The sequence below is a fragment of the Arvicanthis niloticus genome, chromosome 3, assembly GCF_011762505.2.
Source record: "Arvicanthis niloticus isolate mArvNil1 chromosome 3, mArvNil1.pat.X, whole genome shotgun sequence".
Lineage (NCBI taxonomy): Eukaryota > Metazoa > Chordata > Mammalia > Rodentia > Muridae > Arvicanthis > Arvicanthis niloticus.
Genome location: NC_047660.1, coordinates 43,252,702 through 43,280,573, shown reverse-complemented (window position 1 = coordinate 43,280,573; position 27,872 = coordinate 43,252,702). Strand labels below are relative to the sequence as shown.

Below are 27,872 nucleotides of genomic sequence, written 5' to 3'. Positions count from 1 at the left end.
GCCTTTCATGGAGCTAGCAAGCTAGCCCCACGATCTCAATCTGAAAGCACTTCCCAAAGGACCTACCTGCTAACCACACCCTTGGCTGTTACAATTGATCTCAGCACCTTGACCATTCCCTTATGCCTTTGTTCTGCACTCTCTCTAGAGAAAGAATTAGGTGTGAGAGTGTACTATATGGACATACATGGCTATGGATACATATGAACAGGTGAGTGGCTACTCACATCTGTGAACATGCAGAGGCTAGGGAGGGCATCATGTTTCCTACTTTCTCAGCTCCATCTTATTTCCCTTGAGCCAGGAGTTGGGCTTGTGGCCGACAAGCCCCAACAAATCCCCTTGTCTCAGTCATCACCATGCCGGAGTTAGAGGTGTGTGCAACCAAGTTAGCTTTTTAGTTGTGTGCTGGGTTTTGAACTCAGACCTTTCATGCTTTCGTAGTAAGCATTCCTATCCACTGAAACATCTTTCCAGCTACCACGGTGTATCTTATCCACATAACTGTGTACAATGAGCCTATTTTAGTATTAACATATAACAAATGTTTAATAAACATTGTTTGAATGAGTAAGCAGAGGATTGAATGAAGTTCAAGGGGCACGGAATGAAAATGAAATGAAGGATGTATAGTCTCTACCACACCTGGCTCCAAGTTACTCAAACACAAGTTCGCTCTGCCTTGGTCAGCACAGCTTGGTGTCAACACTGCCCCCAACAACCTATCTGGTGGGCATGGAAGCTCACCTCAGTCTCAGCAAAAGCACATGCAGTCTTGGTGGTCTGCACAAGCTATGGCCCCATCATGGCAGAGGAAGGAGATGTCTGAAATGTTGGGTGCCACGTGAGAGAGATCTGGGCCTTGTTCAAACTCATCTGGGGAAAATTGCAAGGTTCTAAAGATTCTATAAGGTGAGGATAGAGCCAGGGTGGTGTTTGTTTGTTTGTTTGTTTGTTTTTAAAGTCATCTTGGGTGAGTTGTGGCCAGGGACATGTGGGCTTTGTCTAAATCTTCCAAGCCTTTTCTCTGCATTGGTGATTTGTCTCAATTTGCCTCCAAGACACTGAGAGCAGCAGCAGCGATCAGTCAACAGTGGCAGATGACACCGGAGGCCAACAAGGCCTCAGCTCCACTAGTGGGAGTGGTTGCAATTTTATGAAGTTGCTTTGGAAGTACATTGAAAAGCAGATACAAAGAAGCCTTGATCTCATTCCAGCTGCTGCAGAAACTCTTCAGGTATTTATGGTCAATGACTACATCAACAGCTTTTAATATGTCACAGGTGGCCGCCTTCTATTTTTTAAAGCAGTCTCACAAGGCAATCCAATTTAAGGATACATTTGTGCCAAATCCTAGTCCTTTGTGGCTCTATGGGGGACAGGAATTCATTAGTGAGAAAACACAAGGTTCTCTGAGAGGAGGGATTGTCTACTCGTTAAGGAGTCAACCCAAGTCTCTGTGAGTCCTATATCCTGGTTCTGCTCCATTTGTCCCCAGATTGTTTCTTTCCATGGAAGCTGGTTTCCTTCAAGCCTGATGCTTCTTGTCAACAAGAGTCCTGGGTGAGGAGAACAGGCACACAGAAAGCCGCATACATGAGTCTTGCCTGACACATAGCCTCAATGCTCCCATGGCCTCAATCATTGAGGCCGCTCATGCTGGCTCCAGGTGAGCTGTTTCCCAGGCTTAAGCAGCAGTAAGATGTTTTTGGCACATTCCTTCCATCTCTGCATATATTCTCATGAGCCTGTAGCCTAGTGTTTGCCTTCAGCTCAGCATAATACTCAACCCACGCTGACATACACCCACAGTGTGGTGTCCGTCTCTCCTTTGTCCCTAACATCTGAGTTTGTTTTATAACCTTGATGTCTTGTCTCTTCTCAAGCAGATGTGTCTTTTCTTTTTTTCCTTTTCAAGTTGGTAAGCCTCATTCCATCCACCATCTCAGGCTGGAACCCTGTACCCATGAGTCAGGAACCCTGCTCCACAAAGGCTTGGTTCCACTTGGTGGCCATTAGCATTTTCTCTTAAAGTGAATGTCAATGTTAGCTTGCCTTTCTGCCCAGCTTTGTGTTGTCTGACCACAATAGTCAGTCATAGACTAGAATCTTAAGTTTTGAGCCTCAATCTAGGAGGTGAAACTTAGCTACCTGCTTTTTGAATGCTTCTATTTTCTGCCTGCCTGCCTCAGCTTCTGAGTTTAAATCATCTTCAGTCTTCACTACATTCTTTTTTCTGTGTGTGTGTGTATGCACAAGTATGTATAGTGCATGCATGTGTGTCTGCATGTGTGTGTGCATGCATGAGTATGTATAGTGCATGTATATGTGTGTGTGCATGCACGAGTATGTATAGTGCATGTATGTGTGTGTATATGTGTGTATGTGTGTGTGTGCATGCACGAGTATATATAGTGCATGTGTGTGTGTGCATGCACGAGTATGTATAGTGCATGTGTGTGTGTGTGTGCATGCACGAGTATGTATAGTGCGTGCATATGGGTGCACTCGATCCCTCCTGTGGTGTGTGACTTGGGGCCAGAGGGAAGATAGTGGGTTTTCTCCTGTGGAACTCACTGCCTTGTTCCCTTCAGACAGTTTCTCACTGAGTCTGGAGCTCATTGATTTTCAGCTAGTCTGGAAGGCATCAGGCATTAGCAATCCTCTTGTCTCTTCTCTCTTCCATCCTCCATGCGGTGTGACAGGTACACATAGTTACACTTGATTTTTTTCACTTTGATGCCAAGGATCTAGCTCAGATCTTCAGACTTGTTCAGCAAATGTTCTTTCCCACTGAGCCATCTTCTCAGCCCTTCACTGCCTTTTCCTGGCTCCTCCTTTCCCTAGCCTATGGCTTTGAGCTCACTATTGCAACCCTTCTTATGATTGCTAGTTCTTGTCTCCTTTTTTGTGCCTCCTTTCCACACTTTGAGGTAGTGTTCTGTTTGCTGGACGGTACTCTTTAGATCCTGTAGCTGGAGCTTTGTCTTTGCTCTCTTATCTGACCTCATTCCTTCCAAGTGGCTCCATGTCATCGCTCTTTTTTGGACTTCCTGGATGTCCCTTTAGGTACCTGGTGCAGTTAGGTGACTCTGCGACCTTTGGAATCCTATAGATTGTATTAGTTATTTTGTTGTTGTTGTTGTTGCTGTGATAAAAACAGCCTGGCCAAGGCAACTTCCAGAAGAAGGTCTCAGAGAGATGAGTTCATCACGATATGGTCACAAGTGTCAGACATGGTGGCAGGAAGCTGAGTGCTCATACCTTCAGCAGGAACCAGGGAGCAGATGGAGAAAGAAGTAGGAATAGGGTGAGACTGTATACGCTCAAAGCCCATCACCCCTAGGGGGCATATACCCTCCAAACCTCCCCAACAGTAACCCAACTAGGGACCAAGTGTTCAAATGCTTCAATCTATAGGGGAAACATTTCTCATTTTAACCACCACACAGATGTCAACTATTGCGTTGATATAGACTCAAATTCAGAATTATTATCAGAAGTCCATGAGAATTAGCAAAGTCTAAGAAAAATAGTTGTATTCTGAGCCACACCGATTGAGATGAGTTTTCATTGGCTGAATGACCCCAAATGTAATCATTTATATAGGTTTAAAAACTAATTTCAAGTTATTAGAACCACTTCCCATTCTGCTGTATGAAATGAGAATGTCTTCAGCAACATCCCCAACTAGGGCAACCTGACCAGTCTTTGGAACTCCATTTACAAAGAATTTAGAACATCTTGGTGTCTCACTGTTCCTTGGCTGGTTAGATTGTTTGAGCCGGAGGCTCTCTTCTGAAGGGACAGTTGTCCTACTGACTGATTTTTTTTTGCTGCTATTTAAGTCTGAATTGTACTTAAAAATGTATTTCTGTCTCATGTTAATAAGAGGTAAGTTTAGAGATCAGTAAGCTGCTACTGTGAAATTGAGCATCTCAACCCAATTCCTCATTCAGTAGAAGTCACACATATTAAAACTTCCCTCAGGAAGGACAGGAGGTAGAATTGGATGCTTATAAGAACTCTGGATTCTCAAATATTCTGTGTTCTGGGTGAAACCTTTGAAAGAGTGAAGGTGGTTCTATTTTTTTTTTAAATAGTTGAAGATGTTCTGTGTACTGGCAGGGCTGCGCAGTGTTAGGCCAGGAGCCAGGGTTTCAGGGCTGGCCAACGGAGCAGGCAGATTAAAGCTGAATTATATAGTAGAATCAAGTGAAGTGCAGGGAATCTGTCCACCAGCTAAGGAACTTTGGGTGCTGTGAGATGAGTGATCAGAGACATGCAAGGAGCAGGCACAGTAGAGGAATGTGAGGTACAGATTGAAGAAGGGAAGCATCAGCTGACATGAGGGAAATGTTACTTAGGAACACTTTTCCAGTGTTTTTATGGTGGGTAGTGTCTGGTTGGAAGGCCAAGGCTCTCACTTGAGATGGTATCAGTTTTATTCTTGACGCTGGGTGTCGCTAGGATGAACTGAACAACAGGACTAATGCACCCCCATTCATGCCATGTCTGTGCATTGAAAAGGCACTAGACTTGTATTGAAAGACCTGGGTTTCAGTTTCACTACTTAGTTGGTTATGTGTTTGGAAGAACAAGTTGCCTTCTCAGAGCGTGATTCTTCTTTTAAGACATAAAAGAACATAATTAATAAAGGCATAGGATGACTTTAAGTGTCTTTGAACTTGGGGCAAGCATGCTATCGTGAAGTTAGACCTTCCTAAAACAAGTCTTAGAAAAAAACCAAAAGAAAAACTTAGTGATTTGTGCCTCAGAAGGCATCAGCTGCTCTGGGAAGGCAAAGTGGGGAGAGGCTGTGTTTTCCTATGCAGGTCTGTTCAGGGGTTTCGTGCCATGTTTTGTCAGCTGCTAATAATGGAAGTTCCTGCCAAATATGAATTAATAATAACTCTAGCTCTAAACTTTCCCTGGCTGTCCTTTCAGCAGTAAGCCACAGTCTAATGGCACGTGTTCTTCTGAAGCTTACCTCTGTGGTTCCCAGTTCAATCTATCAAACTGATCTATGGGTTTAGATAGGCTTCCCCTGACCTGTCACACGTTACTACAGAAGAGAGATCATTTTCTTTTTTGAAAATGAGATTTGTTTTTAGAACATTTACATTTACTTAAAGACTCCTTCTAAAGGCAGCTCATTGCGTTCTCACAGGCAGGGACCCCACTCCTGAGCCCACAGAGCTCATTAGTAAACATTAGTATTGCTCAGTGTGTGAACGAACCAAGATACATTGTTAGTAGTAAAGTTCCTATTTTATTTTTGTGTCTTAACTTTCACCTTAAGTCCCTATCCTATTCCAAAGTTACATCTAGGATCACATGCCGCCATCCCCTGTAGTTATGTCCTTGTAAGGCTCCTTTTCGTCGTGACAGATTCTGACTGTTCCGGCTTGAGTGTGGTATGTCTTCCACCAGCTCTTGTTTGAGTGCTTGGTCCCCAGCTGCTGATGCTGCTTGGGGATGCTGTGGAATCTGTGGGATGTAGAACCTCACTGACAGACAGCTTGCGGGGCATAGCCCAGCTTCACTTATGGTCCCTCCCATGCACTACTTCCTCCTGGGATACAAGCACCTACTGCAAGCTCTCGCTGTCACCAACTGACTGCCACCAGCCAGCCTCCATGCTTTCCTGGCCTCAATAGACCACATGTACCTTCTAAACCTGTGAGCTGACATAAATTTCTTCTCTCCTAAGTTGCTCTGGTCAAGGATTTTGTCATAAATGCCCTGAATTTCCTCACCTTGGATAACCTGGACCACCCTGAGGCATTTTGTAGGATGCATCATCCCTGGGATCTATCTGATGTTTTCATCATGATTGTCTGGGGATGTGGAATTTGGAGGCGGGGACAGTGGTAAGGAACCTTTCTCATTGTGCGCTCCCAAGGTTCTTGCTGTCAACATGGCTTGTCACTATTGGTAGCTCTGATCATTTGTCTGAGGCAGTGCTTTCATGGAGGTGGGGTTCTCCATGCTCTGCTTTTCTGAAGGAAGCTATTTGTGTGCAGACAGCACTGCCACCTGTAAGGAAAGAGGGCACAGTTATGTTCAGTGCAGCCAGAAGGTAGAGAGCCCACTAATTATTTAGAACTCTTCTGTATGGTCATTTTGTTTCTTCCTTTCATCCTTCCTTTTTCCTTCTTTCTTTCCTTCCACCCATCTATCTATTCTTCCTTCCTTTTTTCCTTCCTTCCTTGCATCCTTCCTTCTTTTCTGTTTTCATTAAGGATCAATTTACAGGTATTAAGTATATTGCCATCCAGGTCTACTCTAAATTTTTGTTCAAATTCTTCCGTCTTTGGGCATCAGGTGCTCTTTCAGCTGGCTCCTCTGACCCTTTGCTACACCTCCCTGTGATGCTTCATTTTGATTGGCATCCTGATTGGATTTAAAAACACTAGATACTTTTGGTAAGGGTTGCCTTTCTTCTAAAATGTGTCTCTGACTTTTATGTGGGGGGACATTTCCTTATGTTTTTGTGAAATAAGCTATTGCATAGGGTATAGGAAAAGGCTCAGTGGAAAGACCCCTTGTGGTTTAAATATGAGAATCTGAGTTCAGATCCCCAGAACCCCCACTAAAGCTGCTGTGTGTGGGGCCAGTGAGGTGGCTCAGTATGTCAAGGCATTTGCCACCAAGCCAGATGACTGACCTCAGTCTAGCCCCTGAATCCTACATAGTGGAGGGAAACAACAAACTCCAGCAAATTGTTCTGACTGCCACAACCATACCCTGGTGTGCATGCACCCCCACACATGCATGTGTGATACATACATGCAAAACTAAAAGGCTGTAAATGGCCATGTGCACCTGTAACATCATACTAGAGTGAGGGGCAGGGATTGAGACAGGCAGATCTCAGGGTAGCTCTAGCTGGTGAGCTTAGCCAACAAGAGGAGCTCCAAGTTTAGTGAGAGACCCTGTCTCAAAATAATAAGAAAATAACTAGTATCAGTCTCTTGCTTCTACATATGCACACAGGTCCGTGTAAACCTATGCATGTGTGTGTGTGTGTACACAAGTGCATTCATGTGCATGTACACACACATACACACACCACAACACTACACACACACATGCACACTACACACACCACAACACTACACACACACACACATGCACACTACACACACCACCATACCATACATACATATCACACACACCACAACACTACACATACACACCACACATCACACACACATAAACACTATACACCACACACACACACACACAGATATTGAAAAATCATTTGAATAATTCCTGCCCCAATCTTAGAAGCAGCCATTTCTCTGGGAGCCCATGTTCCTTCTGTGGAAGGAAGGTAACAGATCCATGATCTGAGTATCGGGTTTGCTTGGTGCTGGGTTGTCAGTGCTTCTGGACTCTCTTTGGCTGTCAGAGCAAGAAAATATGCATGAGTATGCTCACCCATGTACTTACACATACCTGTTAATTCTTTGATACATACCCATCTCATTTATATTAAGCCAAGCAGGAAAGAACTCTGATGTTTCCAGTTTTACTTTATTATTCATTAGGCTGTTGGTTATTTTAGACTCCTCCCCTTACCTAGATTCTTGATTCAACAATGATAAACCTGCCTTTCACTATCTGTGATCAACTTACTTCATTGTTCACATCTGACATGCATGTACAGTGACTTCAGAAACAGCTACCCTCCTGGGAAACGGCCATACCCAGTCACCCAGTCAAGCACTTTAAAACATTTTCTCTTGCCCTTCCTTATGCACTCCATCCACTTCCTACACCACCAGAAATGGCAACCCCCGTGTTTTACCTCTCTTTATCTCATAGTTTATACTTCTCTGTTGTATCTTCTCCAGCATAAGCTCTTTTTTTTTTTTTTAAATCAAATTTGCATTAAAGCAAACTTTATTCTTTGTGCTATTCAAATGGTTCGGTGAGTTTCACCAAGAGAACAGCTCTATCTATCCATGATTTCAGATGACTTTATGTCATTAACCTAACACTCAGTGCTTTACATACTCAGCAGTCCCTCGCCACACACCACAGATGCAAACCTTAACAACTACTGCTTCTTTCCTGTCGGTACAGTTTCATCTCTTCCAGGCGATGCTGTAATTAGAATCATACAGCACATAGCTCTTGCAGCCTGCCTTGTTCTCAGTTTGTTTCCACATTAAGAGTCCTCTGTGTCTTTTCTTTTGACCTGAGTAGGACGTTCCTCATTGCAGCTGGATGATGCCCAGCTGTGTGTATGTGCCACTGACGATTCATTCACTGAAGGATGTTATGGCTCTATTCTGTTTGAGGCTGTCACGGAAAAGCCTACGCTAAATATTAACAAAACTTCAACATAGTGGACTGGAGAAGCCCACTTTAACTCTTTGCATTCAACCTTGCTCTCATGCCTAGCCCTGGCCAGTTTTGTCATTTTAATAAATTTTATGTACACATAATCCTCACAGTCCTGTGTGTGTGGCTTGTTTTCCTTAGCCTTTTATGGTCTCCAGTCATGTTGTTTCATACATAATTTCTTTTCACTGCTGTGTGGCATTTATAAGAACTTGATACCAATTGTGCATTTACCAGTTGATGGGCAATCAGATTGCTGCTTCCTTGGACTATTGTATTAGTTTCTTGCCTCATTGCTGTGACAAAACAACAAGAACAACTTAACAGAGGGAGGGTTTATTGTCTCATGTTCAATGGTACAGCCCATCATGGTGGGGAAGACATGACAGTAGTAGCTTGGAGAAGCTGGTCACTTTGTGACTAGGGAGCAGAGAGCAACAAATGTTAGTACCACTTTCCATATATATATATATATATATATATATATATATATATATATATATTCTCTCAGTTAGAGTGGGTCTTCCCACATCAGTTAACCTGTCTATGCAGTCCTCATAGACACCCACCAAGGCAAACTTCATCCCATTCATGTGCTGAGATGATCATCTCCTATGTGATTTTCTAGACCCTGTGAAGTTGACAGCCAACACAAACCATCGTAACTATCATGACCAATGCTTAGTACAACCACTCATGTGTCAACTTCTGTGTGGACACAGTCTCTCATTCTTCTGTAGGTAGCTACAGAACTGGAGTTGCTGGCCCAGGATAAACTCGTTCACAGTTGTTAATAACTGACTGTAGACTGCCACATAAAGGTACGGTTGGTTATAAGTGGGATTCTTATTACTGGTGAAGAATATCTTTTGCATTGTTCAAAAGATCAAATAGGAAATAGAAGAAGAGTACTGAGAAGAGAATTGGGTTGATTGCTGTTAATGTATAGGTATGTGTATACCACCGGTGGGGGGTTATTAATGATAGTGGTAGTGGTTGCCTATTTGTCCCTAACTAGGTCTTTTGAAATAATCCAAGGATTCTTGCCTGTTCAGGCCAAGAAGCAACATCTCCCTTGGCCATGGGTTAGCACCCATCACCCATCACCCATCACCCATCACCCATCATTTTTCTACAGTTTCCAGGAAAGGAGTTCAAACTGATGATAAAATCTAGACAAAACTAGAGTTGGATGGGAAAAAAAAAACCTTGTGTAGGTAGCTAAGAAATATCTATGGGAAAGAGGAAGAGGAATTGTTCAAATGAGGATTAGTCTACCTGTCTATACATCCACATATATCCACAGTTACTTCTATGTGTGTATTCATATGGATGAAGTTTACTTGCTCTGGGCCAAATGACAATTCTTTCTTCAGACTAAAGCACCTCACTCGGCAATGATCCCACCGAAGAAACCAGACTTTGTTGCATCAGTAAAGAGTTTAAGAGTTATGCTGGCCTGGGCAGAAGAGAGAGAAACACACAAATAGAAAAGGAAAACCTGAACTTTAAACGTCACAATCTTGAGGCTCTGGGTAGTTTGAAAATGTCACAAGTGACATGGTGTTATTTTGTTCTAATGCTTTCCCGGAGACGCCATCCTTCTTTGAGTCTTCAAAGGGATTGAATTTTGATCTTTTAGAAATGTTCTTTTTATCTGAAAAGAAAAATTTGTCATGGAAACAGAAGCAAATGTAAAATTGTGTGGGCATTAACAGTTCCCCAGACTAGTTAGGATTCTCAAGCTCTGTCCTTGCTTTCTCTGGTAGTGCTGAGGAGACCAGAGGGCAGGGACGAGAAGGAAGGGAACATTTACGACTATCCAGAGTACCCCCAACCGGTATTTCAGCAGATTTGTACCTCATGGAAAAAAGACTAAGAGTAAGACATAGACATATATCTTACATAATGCATGATATCTACATACATGTACATATGTATTCATCTATTCATGTGTTGTATATCTACACTCATACATACATTTTTTTAAATTGGAGAAATCTTGGAAGTTAGATTTGAATAATCTAACTGGAGGCTTATTCTCCCCTCCTACTATGGTTTGAATGTGGTTTGTTTCTATCAAAATTCCAATTTAACTGTGGATGTTACCAAGGTTGGCAGTGGTGATGGAATAAGAGGTAACTAGGTGGTGAGGCCAGTATCAGAAGCCAAACCAGTGCTGGCAAAACACCCATGCATTGGGAATGACAAACCTTCCATTCATAACAGTCTGTGATCACAATGTGAGCAGAATCAGGAAGAAAACTACCCAGGACTGCCCACTGAGAATGTTCTAGACTTATTTTATGAGTCAAAAATAAGCATCTTTGTTTCATGATTTATGCAGCCTTAGTATCTCAACACAACAACAGAAATAGGACTAATACTGAAGAAATCATATTTATTATGGACCCTCAATTTTTTCTCTTAATTGTCTCCTCTTCTTTCCAGTGGCCACAACCTTCTGCACAGATAATTAATTAAACTGCTAGCTATCCTGAGTGGTTCAACTGGACTGGGAGTACAGAGACAGAGATGATATTTCTCCAAAGCCTCTTCTCTTCCCCACTTTAGGTCCATGTTCATAGTTGTGCAAAATATATTGGCTTTTACTCTAATTTCCCAAACTCAACTGGAAAATAGGATTATAAATGTCTTTCCTTTTCTCGAGATTATCTACAGGGCTATCTGAGAAAGGGGAACAAAGACCTCTGAACTCCCTGTAGGGTAACAAAATATATTAAATGGGAGATGGTTCAGACCAGCATCTTAATTTTGCAAATGAGAAGATTGAACCCCAGAGCAGCTGGGAGGTTCTCAGTCTCACAGCTGGCCTGCACCCAGCTGGGGCATGAATTCTCAGCTATACTTCCTCCTTGAAGAGGTGGTGAAAAGTATCTGATACTTTTCTGTCTGTTGCTGGCATTTCTCAGGGAACCGTGCAGTCGTAGATGTTAGATGATTGACATAAATATCACCACTTGTTATTTGTTTACTCTCACTCCCATTTTAGACAGCAGAGAACCAAAGGACTGAGTAATGACACCCACAACCACAGCAGCGCTGGTAGGGTTGTGCTTCTCACAGGGCAAGCCTTTAATACAGGCAGGTTATCTGAGGGATGAATGGGGCTCGCAGGAAAGGAGCATCAGGATTGGGTTCCTTCCCTCAGTTGGCATGGCAGCACAGGTCAAGCACAAGGGCATAGTATCTGTCCATCCCCCAAGTCCCCCTACTAAAAAATACAAAAACTAAAAAAAAAACAAAGCAAAAAAAAAAAAAAAAAAGAAAAGAAAAGAAAAGAAAAGAAAGAAAGAAAGAAAAGAAAAGAAAAGAAAGGCTTAATAATGACAACTAGTGCCACACTGATCAAACTGAGAAGTCAGTTCAGTGTCTGACAGAGGTCCCTGCATGCTGCCGATTTTGTTTGTTTTGTTGTTGTTTGGGGGGGTTGTTTTGTTTTTTGTTGTTTTGTTTTGTTTACCCTCTTTAAACTTCTCTGAATTTCTTCTGTGGCTCTTCATTCCTGCCCAAGGAAGCTGCTTTATTCGCAGGAATCTTGTTTTTTCCCGTATCCCTTTTAAAGTTCCTCCCAGTATTATTCAGTGCACAGGACTGAATGCAAGGCATGGATCCATAATTCATCCCACAGTCATCGCCACCCTTACTTCCTGGGGATGCTTCGTGAGGACAGCCTTGGCCAGAAATCCGGACATAGTCATATCAGAGCCTGGCTGCTTCTCTGGAAATGCAGAGTGAACACACAGGATTTTAGCAGAGCCCGTTATAGCCAGTGATTGGAAATGATGAAGTGTTTTCCAGACCAGCATCTCGGCTCACTCGTTTATGCTTGGCCTAGAAATGAATCATTCATTTTAGGCTTGGGCCTTAAAAAAATAAAAAGCAAACTCAAAGCTTGGATGCTTTGTTTTCATGGTTCTCTTTACATCAGGCAAGGAGATGAGGGAGGCACTGCGGGCTTTAGTGGGAGCGACAAGCCAACACTATTTTCCTTTCTTTGTTAGTAACATTTTCCTAGCTGCATCTACTTCCATTTTATGACTCCATTTACTGTGTTTAAAATTACACCACATTCTTCCTGCAATGCTTAGGTCAACTATACGTACTGTGTATACAGTGGGAAATTCTTCCTCACAGATCTGGAGAATGCTATGGACTTTGTATTTGTGTCCTTGTTGCCATGGTGACTAGAAAAGGTTAAAGCCAGGGCCTCAGAAAATGGAGTGGCTAGGCAAATAAGATATCATGACTCTCTGTGTGCCTCAAGATGTGGATTAAAATGTCTTACAACCGCTGCCATAAAATTCACTTTCCATTTCTCCCCTGTGGGTTATTGCCTGATATGCATATTCTCAAAACAATCTCACTCCACTTGGTCCTTCCTCTGTAAGGTACAGCTTCATGGTACATTTCTCTCTGACGCTAGTCTCTGCAAATCCAGGAAGAAGAAGGCTTTATATTCATGGGTGAAAAAGACACACCGATGATAATATCTGTAAACCAGGCTATCTCCTTGAAGCCTTCTACTTTAGATCCATTTATTTAGATGAGAATAATAAAGCATTCCTCCCTGTTTGCTTAAGAGGTTGCTGAATAAACTCGGGCAATGCTTAACAACACCGACTGTGTTAAACATTTACCAGCTGTGAGCATACAGACTCTTCTTATGTTGGCCAGTGGTCCCCGGCTCTCCCACTCAATATTTCTTTATATATTTTAGCTTCCCTTTGAGTCGAACATAAGGGCTTGTCCTCAAAAGTAACTTTGGATATTGGTGGAGAATGTCACACTTGCGAGGCCCAGGACTGTCACAGCAAAGGAGAAAAGAGAACATTTCTGATCCTTATCTTTTCTATGTCTAGTTTCAGGTTCAAAAGTAGGCGGGGAGGAGAACCTTCGTTAAGTACTTCTCTGTCCCCTCTGCCATTGCACAGGAGTATGCCCAGCCCTTTTAATCCATGGTTGAACTGTTAACTTCCAACCTAGACCCTAAGTTTTCCACAATCTTGTGTCTTTTGCAATGTATTTTTATGTAGCCAATATAATGGACATTAAGTCATAGGACTACATTTAAGTTTTTATTTCCTGCTCTTAATATAATTTCATACTTAATACATTAGTGAATCAAAAATATTTTAGCTTCTATCCTGGCCCCTGTTCTGCCATCTGGTGGACAAATGAGGAAGCAGTGGAATTAAATCATAGACCAAGTAGGTTTTTTTTTTTTTTTTTTTTTTTTTTTTTTTTTTTCTTTATGGAACCCATAAGTGCATCTGTCAGCAAGTGTTTAGGGGGCGTTATTGACCAACCGGTGCCCATGAAGGCACACAATCAAACGTCATACTCTGTGGAATAAACAAATCTAGTTGGTTCCTAGGAAGACTGTTACATATTATGGAATTGAAAGCCTCTTGGTTGGGCTAACAGAACAGTTAGTAAAATGTTTGCCTTGTAAAGAAGACCCTGACTTTAATACCTAGAACCCCCTGAAAAATAAGCTTAGAAGCCTAACAGTGTGGATGAAGAGAGACAAGTGGCTTCCTGAGGCCCCATGACTAGCCAGCCTAACATACTTGGTGCCTTCCAGGCCAGAAAGATACCTTATATCAAAAATGAACAAATAAAAAATCGCTTGTATTTAGTAAAGGTAGAAGGTACTTGGGTAACAAATCTCCAGATTGTTCTCTGGCTTCCACATATAACCCTGCACACACTGCGTACACCTTAACATGAACACACATAAACACAGAGAAGAGAAAGAGACCAAGCTTCAACATTAGCGCTACAAAAGGGTTACTTTCACTCATTTTAGTAGGGCTCTAATGACATTAGATTGTTGTCTACAGACTGACTACAGCCTGCCCCTGACTACAGATGTTTTCCTAAGCAATATGAGAGAGAGAGAGAGAGAGAGAGAGAGAGAGAGAGAGAGAGAGAGAGGACAAGAACAAGGGAAGAGAATATTTTGCACTATGAAGAGAAAAAATGAGCACATTAGTATTCCTAAACCACTGTAAAGTCTCTCTCTCTCTCTCTCTCTCTCTCTCTCTCTCTCTCTCACACACACACACACACACACATTAGACTTAGGACCTTGGACATGCTGGGTGAGCATTCTACAACTGTGAAAGATCTCCTTATGAGAAAATTATCCCTGTGTACATCTACATTTTTACCAAATTTATTATTGTGTGATATGTAATATCCAAACTGTTATCAGTTTGGGGAAAGTGGTAGCTCTTCTCACATGAGTTTGAATAAGCTTGATGAATTGCCCCATGGGCAACCAATCTGAATTCCCATCTTCTTTCCAAAGTCATAAAACGGAGACAGCCAGAAGTCATCCAGGCAACATCATGGTTGCTAACTATCCCATATATTCTGTGAGTGTTCTGTATGCAGAGGGCGTTTGTCTGAAAACACAACAGGACAAAGGACATGCTGTTTGTGTTAAGAATAACTTGGAACTCTTGGTTTGGTCCACTGCCACATGGCCTTTGATTTTACAGGGACATTGAAATCTGATGAAGGTACATCGTCAAATTCCAGAATCATTACTCATGTATAGTTAAAAAAAAGTGGTGATATAGCTGGTACATGCCAGTGGGGCCCTTGAAATTCCATCCCTGCTTCCTGACTCTTCCACTTGGCACCCTCTTGGCCATAGCTAGAGTACACATTTGGTCAGAAATAACCTAGGCTTAAAGAGGGGGTGGGAACTCCATGTTTAACATTGCTAATTATAATAATCAATGGGATATTTTGACTACCTTGATATGAGATGCTTTTCTAAACAACATGAAAATTTCTATTGGCCAAAAATAGACTTTAAAATTATAGCCTCTAGGCTTTGTAGTGGTTTCTCTACACCATTTCCCTCACCCCTCCATGCCCTCCCCCAGATTCTCAGCCACTATGGCAATGTGAAAAGCTGACACATTTTCTTAGTTGACTCCAGGGAAAATTGTGTTGTTTTGGGTTTTGGTTTTTTTCTTTGTTGTTGTTGCTGAGTGTCCACAAGGGACCTCAAGCAGTATTTTGCCCATAAGTGATATGATCTTTAATCAAAGTAGCCGGAGCCACTAGGCCTGCCTGCCTTTCTTTCTTTCTTTCTTTCTTTCTTTCTTTCTTTCTTTCTTTCTTTCTTTCCTTTTCCAGACAGGGTTTCTCTGTGTAGCCCTGGCTGTCCTGGAACTCACTCTATAGACCAGGCTGGCCTCAAACTTAGAAATCTGCCTGCCTCTGCCTCCCAAGTGCTGGCATTAAAGGTATGTGCCACCACTGTCTGGCAAGGCATTTCTTAATATTGAATAAACTCTTTCTTTTATTGAAGTTGATAATATAGTAATTTAAATATTCTTAAATAATAGCATGACACTTGAGAGATGAAGAATTACAAATGAGCGGAATCCAAACCCATTTTTAGTGGCACACACTGAGAGATGGGAACCAAAACAATAGCTTTTGTAAAGGAAACAAAGTATCCTGTTCCTGTTTCCAGTTTTAATAAATAAAATATCAAAATCATTCCTTAGAAATCTGATCAACAGCAAGATGGGACTCTGGGTCACAGCTGGTGACACAGGGTGTTTTACCTTTAGTGCCAGGGCTTAGTGATTATGCTGATGATAGACACTGTGGTAACAAAACGCTGGACAACAGGAACACAAGCTAAAAATAGTGTGCACATTTATTGAGCCAAATTTACCAGCTCTAAACTAAGAATGAATGTGTGTGTGTGTGTGTGTGTGTGTGTATGTGTGTGTGCATGTGTGCATGTGCATATGTATATCTATATGTATACATATAAATACACACATACATATACTCATACAAATACATATACATATGTATACATATGCATGCACGTGCACACACACACACACACACACACACTGGGTAAGCAATGATTTCATTTGAAAGATGTAGTAGTTTGAGGTGATCAATAGAGGGGATTGTAATGTGTTATAGTTAAAAATATCTCTGAAATTTTGGGGGTATATTATGCAGACTTATGAATGTGGAGTGATTAATCTTGATTGCAAACGTAAAGGATTTTAGAATGAGTGATGCGACAAACCTTTGAGTGTGCTTATGAGGGCATTTCCAGGGAGGTTTAACTGAGTTAGAAGACTCAGCTGAAATGGAGAAGCACCATTTCACTAGCACTGGGCTGGACTGTTTATAAAGGAGAAAGTCAGTTGGGTACCAGTCTGCATCATTGTCAGCTTCCTAGCTGCAGATACAATGTAACCAGCCACCTAAATCCCCTGCTCCTTGACCCTGGGTATCCTCAAACCACAATCTAAAATGAAACCTCCCTTCGCTAAGGTTCCTGTGTCAGATACTTTTGTCACAGCAATGGGAAGAGCAAACCTTTGCATGAATCCAGAACTAATTAGCAACCAACCTTATATCCTGTGACGGCTTTACTAGATGAAGTATTGCTTCCTCTGTTGTACGTAATACATTACTCAAGCCACAGACATAGTACCACATTGGTAAGTAACCAGTGAGAACAGTAGGTGCTCGGACCCAGACACTTGAACAGTAAATGTTTATTGAAGGCTTACTTCGTTTCAGACACTGACTTAGGGGATATATGATGGGCAAACAGACCTCTGTCGAGTGGAACTATCAGGTCAAGGAGGGAACAAAAGACATTCAAATCATGGATCATTTTTTACTCTAAATAGTACTTTAAAAGAACAAACCCCCACATTCATGAGTCACATTGCAAAAGACTATTATTGTCATCATTAGATTGGGAAGCAGGGAGATGAAAGGAATATACAAATGTCTAATTTAGATACAGGAAAAGATTTTAGAAAGGAGAGACCAAATATGTTCCGAAAGGGTCTGAAAACTAGAAGGTCAGTGGGGCGCAGGGCGGGGGGAGATTCAACATGCCACAGGACAGCTGATACAAATAAAATTGAGACTACTTTAGGAAAAACATCTTTACCAATCAGCTGGGCAAAGCAGAGTTTGGCTGAGGGCTATGTGATGGTTAATTGTCAACCTAATCCAATGTATAATCAATCACCTGAGAATAGAATCACAAGGAGGGGTTGTCCAGATTAGGGTGGCCTGTGGGCTGTCTGTGGGAGAATTAACTTGATTACAATTTCAATGATGTAGGAAGACCCAGACCACTGTTGGGCAGCACCATTCCCTAGGAAGGACTTCCCCGGGCTATATGAGACTAGAGAAAGCTGAATACTACTAGGCTTTCATGCACTCCTTTCCCTCTGCTCTTGAGGATGTGATTGTGACCAGGTGATTCAAGTTCCTGCCTCTTTGACTCCCCCCCCCCAATGGACTGTAACCCAGAATTACAAGTTAACATCAATGTCTTCTCCTCTAAGTTGTTATTTTTAATCAGGGCATTTTATCTCGGCAACAAAAATTAAGCTGACAAGTCCAATCTCTGCGACCCCAGATGGGTTAGTATTTATTGGCTCTTCTTGCTCAACCTATGGAGCCGCGGTAGATCTTCAGGAACACTCAAAATCTGAATACATATCATATTTTAATTCTAGGCAGCATATCATACCATCAGCCACTTGATAAATGTTCAATAGAGGAAATCGAGTATCAGATAAGTCAGAGAAGATGCAGAGCATGATGACCCTTGAGATGCTTTCTGGATGCTGTATGGATTTCAGGAAGTGGATTATAGGAAATATTAATTGCTGCTTGAAAATTCCAACCGAATATTCCATTACTGGCTATAAGCCAATAATTTTTAAATAATATGTTGAACACACTTGTGATCCCAACATTCAAAGACTGAGTCATGCAGTTTGGAAGTTAGAGTTGGGAGCCAGTCTGAATGGCTAGTCCATTCTATATGAATGAATTCCAGATCAGCCTTGACTATGGAGTAAAACTCAAATCTCACCCTCCAAACCTTTTTCATTAAATGTGATGGGAGTAGGTGGAGATGGGTGATCATCTGCCGTGCGCCATGTGCAAACAATGTCCGCCGAGGACAGAAGAAGCTGGTGGCTTCTCTAGAAGTGGAGTTACACACAGTCGTGGGTACTGAGAACTGTACCCAGGTCCTCTATAAAGAGTTTCAAGTGCTTTTAATCATTGAGCCATCTCTCCAGCTCCCCCCAAAATATTTCTTGAAACACTCTTTCTTCTAAAAATATTCAACATCTTATCAAGTGGAATCATTGCCATATTAAATCAGGTACCTAGGCATCAGTGAGGTTGAAATTTTCCACCCACACCATTGCATCTTTCTTCCTGATTCCCAAGTAGTTTTGTGAACATTTCTAAAGCCACTTTCTGCGTCTTCTCCTGACTCAGCTCAGGCTCGCATCAATCTCTGATGTCTGAGTCAGGAAGCAGGCACAAGTCAAAAACTAACTCATACTTGCCAAACAAAAGGAATTCAGAACCTTCTGGTACATGGCTTCAAACAGCTCGGTCTGTGCTTTACAGTGCAATGAATGGTTCAAGCAACAGTAATGAAGCTTTGTGTCCCTGACTTTCATTTCCCTCTATGCATTGGCTTAGTAGTCAGAGAGCCTTCTCTACTTAGGAGGGAAGGTTGCCTTTGAAAACTAAAAGCTACACCTTTCATTTTTGAAAAAAAAAAAAAAAAAAGAACCTGGATTTATCTGACTGTATCTGAATTTCATCAGAGAAACATGGTACTGCTTGCAGACATGCTCATCTGGACCACACACGTGAACCAGGAGTAGAGGACTCTATGGCTGAGGTCATATGCCTGTTGGGAGCCGTAGTGAGTATGTCAGTATGCGCCATTCCAAGATGGCGCTGGCCTCGTGTCTTCCCAGTAGTAAACAAGTAACTGCGCAGCTGCAAAGGCAGAAAGCCCGCCAAAGTCACTGGCCAATCCCGAGGCATAATATTGGGTGGTGAGCGAACAGCCAATCAGAAGTGAATACGTCACTCTAGGGTGTATTTAAGCTAGGCCCCTTCTGCGTCTCAGCCCTTCCGCGTCCCTTCCGAGTCCTTCCGCGTTTTCCACGTTTGCTGATACAGAGTAAAGCCTCGTTTTGCAGTAACTACCCGAATACTGTCTCTCGTGTCCTTTTTCGCGGGCGAAGGGGACTCGAGAGGTGTGTGGAACATATGCCCACTCTTGTATGGATGGATGGGCCAGGCACTAGAAGACTGATTCTTTTTCAAGAAACACACACACACACAGACACACACACACACAAACACACACACACAAATAGACACACATATGCACACACATACACATAAAAACACACATATGCACACAAATACACATGCATGCACATACATGCACAAATACACACAGAGATACACAGAGACATACATAGACACACAGACACATATACACACACCTACACACACATATACACACAAACACACATATTTACACACATACACACAAACACACACATCTACACACACCTACACACACAGAGAGAGACACACATACAAATAGACATACACAGACACACACATATACACAGACCTACACACATACACACACAGAGACACACACACAGACAAGCACAGACACACACACACACACACATGCACATGCACACGCACATGCTGGACATAAACTAGTAGGCGTTCTTGATGATCAGACTCCTTCAGTGACTCTAATGGCCCCGCATCTTCTGTTGTCTCAGTTCATGTTCTTACCTGTAAGGATAATTTTCTTAAATATCAATCACCATTTTCTTTCCCCACTTAAGAGCCTTAGGTATCTCTCATTGGCCCACAAAACAAAATGAAGTTCATTCTGTCTGGCCCCAGCTTTCCACTCTTGTCGTCTTACAAGTTAGCTAGAGCAAGCTCCAGGTAGTCTGGATGACAGCCTCCTAAACATACAAGATCATCTCATGCTTCCAAACTGTAACACATTTATCCTTTCTCCCTCTCTCCTTCCCTGTCTTCCACCATGTCACTCTGGCCAAGTCTCTCTCCTCTAGACAGCCTCGCTGGTATCCTCTAAGGAAGATGTCTCGAGACCTGGCCTATATACGCCTACCTGATGTCATCTGAAAGCCCAGTGGCTCCTAGAGAAGAGGGATGAAGCCTTGTTCAACCTTACTCTCTGTGTTCCTAGTCATGGCCTGCAGATGGGGGAGTGCTTCTTAAACTGTCTCAAGAGAGGCTAAAAAGAAGTGAAGAAGAAAAAACAGATATTCCTCAGGGTCTGTCCCAGAGAGTGAATAGATTTTGAAAAGTATATTCTAAGTGAATGTTCTAGTTCCTCCCTCCCCAGTTTGCTCCCTAAGTCAAGTCGTGATTCATGGTGAGAATTCCAGGCTCCAACACAGTTGAAAGGGTCATGCAAGGAACACAGGAAGAGGGGACCAAAAGGTCACCTTCTTTGGTGTGATCTCCCCATCCCCATGCCAGGAGGAGCTGGGTGGCAGGTGTGTCTGAAGCGTTGGGCATAGTGATGTGCTGTGGCTGCCAGGCTCTGGCTTCTTTCCAACTGGGCAGTCATGTGGAGCAAGGCAAGCAAATAGGGAACTTGGAAAGGTGACCTGATTCTCTGCCTCGGGCACTGGCAGTCTAGGTCTGAGTATATTTTAATTAGACCTGGACACAGGAGTCCTCAGTCAGACACAACTGAAGTCCCCGGTGAACTGTTGCGGCTGCTGTTAGGATTTGTCTGAGTCTCTGGTTATCTCAAGAGCCTGACATCACACTGATCATTAAGCAAAGAGCCAAGGAGCAGCTGGACGTTACCATGGCAACCTGCTTAGGTTGCTTTTGGAGCCCGGTAACAAGAGCATTTTTATCATGGGTCATTAAGGGCGAAAGGCTTCATTTACATTATTTCCTGTAAAAATCTTATTATTTCAGGTGTTACACTCCATCTCCCCTACATGAAAAAGAAAGGAAAGAAAGAAAAGGAAAAGAAAAGAAAACCAGAGATGTGCATTCTTTGACGAAACAACCGTGTAACAGGCTTTAGGTAAATGGAGCCACACAGTGTTCTGTAGATGAGAAAAGTATTTCGCCACAGGCAGATGGGGTAAAAAGGTGCCCAGTGTTCTCTGAAGGCAGCGAATTCTTGCTGTATAAAGGAAAGGCTTATTTCTTTCACTGTTCATTCCCCTTGGCTGAGTCATGCCTTTTGACAGATACTGATAAGACCTCTCAGGCTCTTTAATCTGCTGAATAAATGTGACAAGTCTGGCCTTCCTGCTAACCTCCTCCAGTGTTGTCCCAGGTATCTTTTCCCAGAGCAGTCAAATGCAAGACATGGTAGATTCTGTGAACATTTAGGCACTACAGCTCTGAGAAGCTGTGAGAATTTTTCTTGTAAATTCATCCTTGGGGGGTAAAGAAACCAGAAAATCAACCCCAGCTACTGATAACACGGACTTCTGGCCAGCATCCCATATCACACAGAATGGATGAATGTTCACTGCTAAGGATATTTAAGAAAGCCTGGCTCCAGCCACTGCCCATAATAAAGGGTATACATTCTGAAAGAACAATACCACAAAGGCCAGATAATATGCCCAAACCTCCAAACCCATGTGACCTTTTATCCTTTCTGAATGTTCATAAGCCCCAATCATGATTGACACGTTTCCTAGGCGTTCTGTTCCTCGGGGTAACAGCTAAGAACTAGAGATAATGAAGCCATGGCCTAATCTTTAAACTTCTGGAGTTAATATAGTATTGTTTGGAGAACGTGAAATGCTTCCATGTGCAGAAAACCCATTGCCTGACACAGTGGGACAATGGCCATTGTCACTGAGTCAGTTCACAGTTTCATGGCATTGGTACTTATCTATAAGGACAGATGACCCAAAGCAGAGCAGTAGTCACCCATTGGTGATTATCAGTGCTTTGCTTAGAATAAAAACACTACAGAATTGCAGGGTTGGGCTCTTGGTCAAGCAAATGAAAATCTGTCTTGGCCCGCCTGTCACCAGAACGGCTGGAATTCAATGTGGATTTTTAGGTCAAATCCTAGTCTTTCAATATACTATTATGACATCTTGGGTACAAAGTGTGACCTTATTTGTCAGGATTGAGGCAGAGGCAACCTTTAAGAGGAGACAGGTGAACTAACGCACTCTGGACAGTGTTCTTGGTTTTATGTTGTGACAAGAGACAGAAAGCAAAGTACAGTTTAGACTTCGTGAACTAAGATTCGGATCATGCACCCTTTGTAGCCCACAGGATCCATGACGGCTCATGACAGGTACTTTTACAAATTGCTTGTCTGGCCTCAGCAAAAAAGATCAGGGTGGGTTTGACTCAGAAAATGAGGTTATGCCTCAATTGCAAATGACCAGATATATAGAGGCACACACAGCAGAGGGGGGTGTATCATTAACTGGTTGGTTTGTGATGCAGTTGCCTCTTAGCTAGAAGAGGTGCCAGTATGATCTATGTGTCAAATGCTCCCTTACAGTGTATTCCAAGCTGGGAAGTCTCCTAGTTTAGGAGGCAAAACTTCCGGATGCCTAATTGAATGTATGTATATCTAATTAGAGTTGAGGGGGCAAAGCTCTAAGGACTGGGTTTTCTGGGCAATTTCCAACAGCAGGATTAAAAGCTAGAACTTAATCACAAATGATGGTTCTCAGTCTTTCCCTTCCGCTTTCATGTGTGTATATTTAACTCTCAGAAGGTTTCACAAATAAAGGGCTGTTTCTCTTGATTAAAGACAGATGAGTACAAATGATAGTTAGAAATAAAATTAATCCTTTGTAACCTACATTCTACAGTTTGTTATCTAGAGTACGCTGAGATCATTGGAATTTTAGCAGAAGGTCTAAGACTGAATGTGCAAGTTAAGTATTATAAACAGAACATACACGAGTCAACCTGAAGAATGATTGTATATTGGGCACAGTGAAGATAATAAGAAAAAAAAACCAGAAAAACATCAGGGGACCCAAGTGGATGAAATGAAAGTAAATGTGTTTTTTAAACATGTCTTTCCATTATAAATAGTAAAATTATTACAGTGACATGCAGTAGCAAAAATACCAGTGAATTAATTTTACAATGGCTTTTGCAAAATGAACCAATTTAATCAACTTCTCTATTATATTCTAAAAGAACTAGAGACGTGGACAGTCTTGAAGAAAATTGTTCTCTTTCATGTTACTTTTATTTGTTAATTATGAAGAAAGTTATTTAACTTCCCCAGCTCTTCCTGACTTGTCGAAAAGTTTTAAAATTGCAGTTCTCTTTTAGCACTGAGTCTACAAAATAATGCTATTTGAAAATGAAAAGTTCAGTTATTTCAATCTTTTTGGAACAGACTCCTTTTATTGTTTTTCTCTTTAAAAAAGAAAGGGAGGTTCAGCAAGCAAAGGGCTTGCCATGAGAGTATTCGGTGCTGAGTCTGAGTCCCTGGAGCCCAAGTGAAAAGCTTGATGCAGCATCCTCTGTAATCCCATTGTCCTTGTGGTAAGATGAAGACAGGGATGGAGAATTCATGGAATCTCATGGGTCAGCAAGCCTGGCATATGAAGCCAGGAGCAACAGAAAGCCCATCTCAAATGAGGTGGAAGGTGAGGACCAACCAAAGCTTGAGATTGTCCACTGCCCCCACATGCATGCCGTGTTACTTGTATAAGCCTACACACACACACACACACACACACAAAACTTGAGATTGTCCACTGCCCCCACATGCATGCCGTGTTACTTGTATAAGCCCCCCCACCCCACACATGTCATATACACATACAATCAATACACAGTGCACAGAATAGATAATAGTAAAAGAAGCTGTGTCCATTTGTAAGAGTAAATTTAAATGAACACAGAAGTCTTTTTGACATGTTTTTTTTTTTACACTGCTTTCTGAGTGAAAAGACCTTTTATTATTGGCCTAGATTAAATGGTGAGAACCAACAGAAGAGTCCTCTTTATGAGAAATCTTACAGGATAATTAAGAATCAACTATAGTCAGGCCTGGGGAGATGTTAAGTACAACATTCTCCAGAGATGATCGACAGAAAGATGTGTAGTTAAAATTTCACAGGCCATCAATGCAGACGAGCAGTGTGCATTGTTCTCAGAGAGCCCGAGTCTTGAGGATTTTAAACGTCCTCCGACAAAGAGGAAAGTCTAAGGACTTTCTCCTGCATCTTTGGCAGGGCACTATGAAGCCAACACACTATCTGCAGAGCCCAAAGGGGAGCACCAAGTCAGTGTGCTAGGTGAGGTGTTAATACAAACCTTGTATCCTCTCTCCCTCTCCTTTTTTTCTCTTTTCATCTCCCTCCCTTCCTCCCCCTCTTCGTTTTTCTTCATTTCTTTACCTTTTTATACATCAAATGCAGAGTCTTACATATATCAGGCAAGAGCTCCAGAACTCATTCTTGGAAAGCAACCTTAAGCTGGCCATACTCTCTGGTTAAAGGCACAGCTGCAGCATGCTTCTGAGGGCTCCTTTCTGTTGTTCCCCTTGGTGTTCATCTCCAATCCCATTACTGTCCCTTCTCCAGTGTAAAAGGATATAAAGTTTGCTTTATCTCTCTGAGTCTGCCATGTGGACATGTTATGATTAAACAATTCCATCTCTATGTGTGCTCAAGAAAAGCCTCTGTATGGGACAGTGCTTACATTAGATTATAGCTGGATTGTGTGGTAAATAGTGACATGGCAGAAGCCGCCTGTGTCCGAGTGAACAGATACATAAGTGATGACTTATGCACCTAGCAGGGTACTATGCAGTGGTTGACGTGAATGAAATTATCATATAGTAGCACAAAAATGTATGAAACAGAATAAGATCCAGAGCGTAATGCCATTTCTGCAAAACTTTCCAATCACAGACTCAGGGCAACGCTGAATCTCTCTCAAGATGCATTTTCAGCTCTCATTTTTAGCATATGCAAGATGTATGCAGTTGATTAAAAACAGAAGGAAGAGAAAGGGGAAGTGGGTAAAGGAAAGAGAGAGTTGTCTATAGGGCTGGAGGTTTACTGATAGTTCCATGGGAGAGGACTTGCTGTGCTTAAACCTCAATCAACCAATCAATAAAAGCCTAAAATGTTTTTTTTTTCTGTGAGTATTATGTATTGATTATGTCTGATATAATGCCTAGTTTATTCATTATCTTTCTTCAAACATAACCACGTGAAAAGTAGATGCTGCTATTTTCCGGAGGCCCAGAAAGGTGACATGTGTCCCCTAAGAGCTCAGTGCTGGAAAGTAACAGAATCAGCTTAAAAATGCAGAAAGACTGGACCAGGTTCATGAGATTTTCCATCTCTGGGGAATGCTCTTATCTCTGGGTATCTCACTGAGAATGGTCTCTAGCCTGTTTTCTCTGTCACCCTTCTATTCCACTCTCAGCTGTTAGACATCTTTACTTCCTGGGTGTCTAGAATTCAGGGAAGATTAACAGTATCAGATACATTCTTCTTCCCAGAAATGTGTGTATCTGGCTTGTACATTAGTATTTTATTAATTTGATTGGCATGGGTCAATCTCTAAGCAACAAATAAACCTAGATAAATTGTCAAAATTTTACTTGTGGAGATGAAATGGTGACAACATGGCTGTATGTGTGGTGACTTCTTCGCTAGAATATCACAGAAAACCCAGTAGACTCCATGGACTGTTCTCAATAGATGACTGAGATTCCAAAAGGATGTGTTGTGTTTCTCTATAGAAAGTACAGTATGATTTTCAAAGTAGTAAACATAATAATTAGAAATAATAATAATCAATTAAAATTTCTTTCTGGAAATTTTATGAGATGTGCCAATTTAATAGAGAACAAATTAACACTCATAAAATGTTTTGGATATAAATAAAGATAATGGTTTTTGAAAAGGGAAGGGTTATGGAGCCAGTTCACACTCCTGCTCTTTGAGTGAGTTAGCTCTTTCTCTGGAATTGCTTAATGAAAACAATTTTTTTAAAAAAAAAAAATTAATTATTTTAGTTTTTACTTATGTGTTTGCATACATGTCTATGTTGGGGCATGGCACATGCACATAGGCCAGAAGGGGACATTAGATCACCTGAAGCTGGTGTTGTGTTTTAGAAAAAGATAGGGGAGGTAGGGATATGTTTGGTGGAGGTACAGTTCGGTGTGGGGAAAGGGGGTGCCTCTGCAGGCCCATGCTGAGGCATCCCTTCCCCCTGAGGTACCAGCTACACCCACACAAGGATATAGTATACAACAGAGTTTATTCAGGGCACGAGGAGGGGAGTTGAGAAAAAGGCAAAGAGGGGGGCATGTAGAGGAGTAGAGGAAGAGCAAGAGAGAGAGGAGGGGGCAAGCATCCCCAGGCACACCTGGCTGTTGCCAGATAATGGTGGGGCCGAGCCTAGACGAAATGCCAACAGCTGGAGTTCCAGGCAGCTGTGAGTTGCCTCTTATGGGTACTGGACACAAAACTCAAGTCCTCTGCAAGGACAGTCAGCATTCTCAGCTGCTCAGTCGTCTCTTTAGCCCCGATCTTTTGAGATTTCTAAAAGGGATGTCACAGAGCTGCTAGACACGGGCAAGGAGAACGCTGCGTGGAGTCACTCCGTTGGAAATTTAATTGATATCTTTATTTTTCTACTAGATATGTTCCACTTGTGACCCAGAGAGGAGAAGGAAGTATGGCATTCAATCAGGAGCTGTGATAAGAGTATTATCTACTGATAATATTATATGAATCTTTGAAAGCCTGGGAAGGGGTTTCCCGTGGAATGGGAGGTAAGATACAATTTGTCAGAAACAGAAAAAAAAAAATGAATTGTAAGGCAAGAGGAAGGCACTTTTTATTATTTTCTTTCTCTTGGAAATTGACTAGTGCTTGTCATAAAACAAATCTCTATTTCCACCAAAATGAAGTTAATTAAGGCATGCTGCATGGAATGCCTTCATGGATAATTTCTTTATGTTTGGGGGCTATAAATACCTCTACAGATATCATTAAAGTCGTAGATTAGTCTTTTTTTTTTCTTTCTTTTTTTTTGGGGGGGGGGGTAACAGAAGTCAGGGAGCTATCCAACCAAAGACCAGATAAGAAAGATCAAATTGGTAGGGCACCTACAGATTCCGTCTACATTGTCCCTAATTTGTTTAACAAAAGTTTTGACATTTTCTTCTCTTGAACTTCCATACTAGGTAGCCACTAATCATCCTACCTTAATCAAGTTTCAATTTAGATGTCATTAGGTTTTATTTAGTAAGAGCCGCCATTAAGTTCTGCATAATACAGACAAAGATAGTAATGACCTCCCCAGGAGCCAAAGGGCAGAGCCAAAGGGCACAAACATATATGGTCACAAGGAAGAAGTAGTGTTGCCTCATGCCATGGGCTAGGGCAGTATTAACCAGCTACCACACAGAATGGTAGAGGGAAACGGAACTCATTGACATTCCTCAGGCTCACAGAAGGGTAAATCAAGGAACACCCCATACTACAGATGACACTCAACTATAATATTCTTGTCTAACCCTGTGACAGGTACATCATTAAGGCTTAATGTAATCGTGTCTTGGCAGCAAATAGGACTCTTATTTCCCAGGT

At 41.9% G+C, this 27,872-nt stretch overlaps 1 long non-coding RNA gene across 1 annotated transcript in view; it reads right to left on the bottom strand.

Annotated features, from left to right (window-relative positions):
* Positions 1 to 522: 522 nt before the first annotated feature.
* Positions 523 to 27,872, bottom strand: part of LOC143441670 (uncharacterized) — a 41,179-nt gene continuing 13,829 nt past the window's right edge. Inside the window, exons 3-4 of the long non-coding RNA XR_013109260.1 lie at positions 5,760 to 6,039; positions 523 to 3,264 (exon numbers count right to left, since the gene is read on the bottom strand). This is a non-coding gene — a long non-coding RNA (uncharacterized LOC143441670). The remainder of the gene's footprint in view (positions 3,265 to 5,759; positions 6,040 to 27,872) is intronic.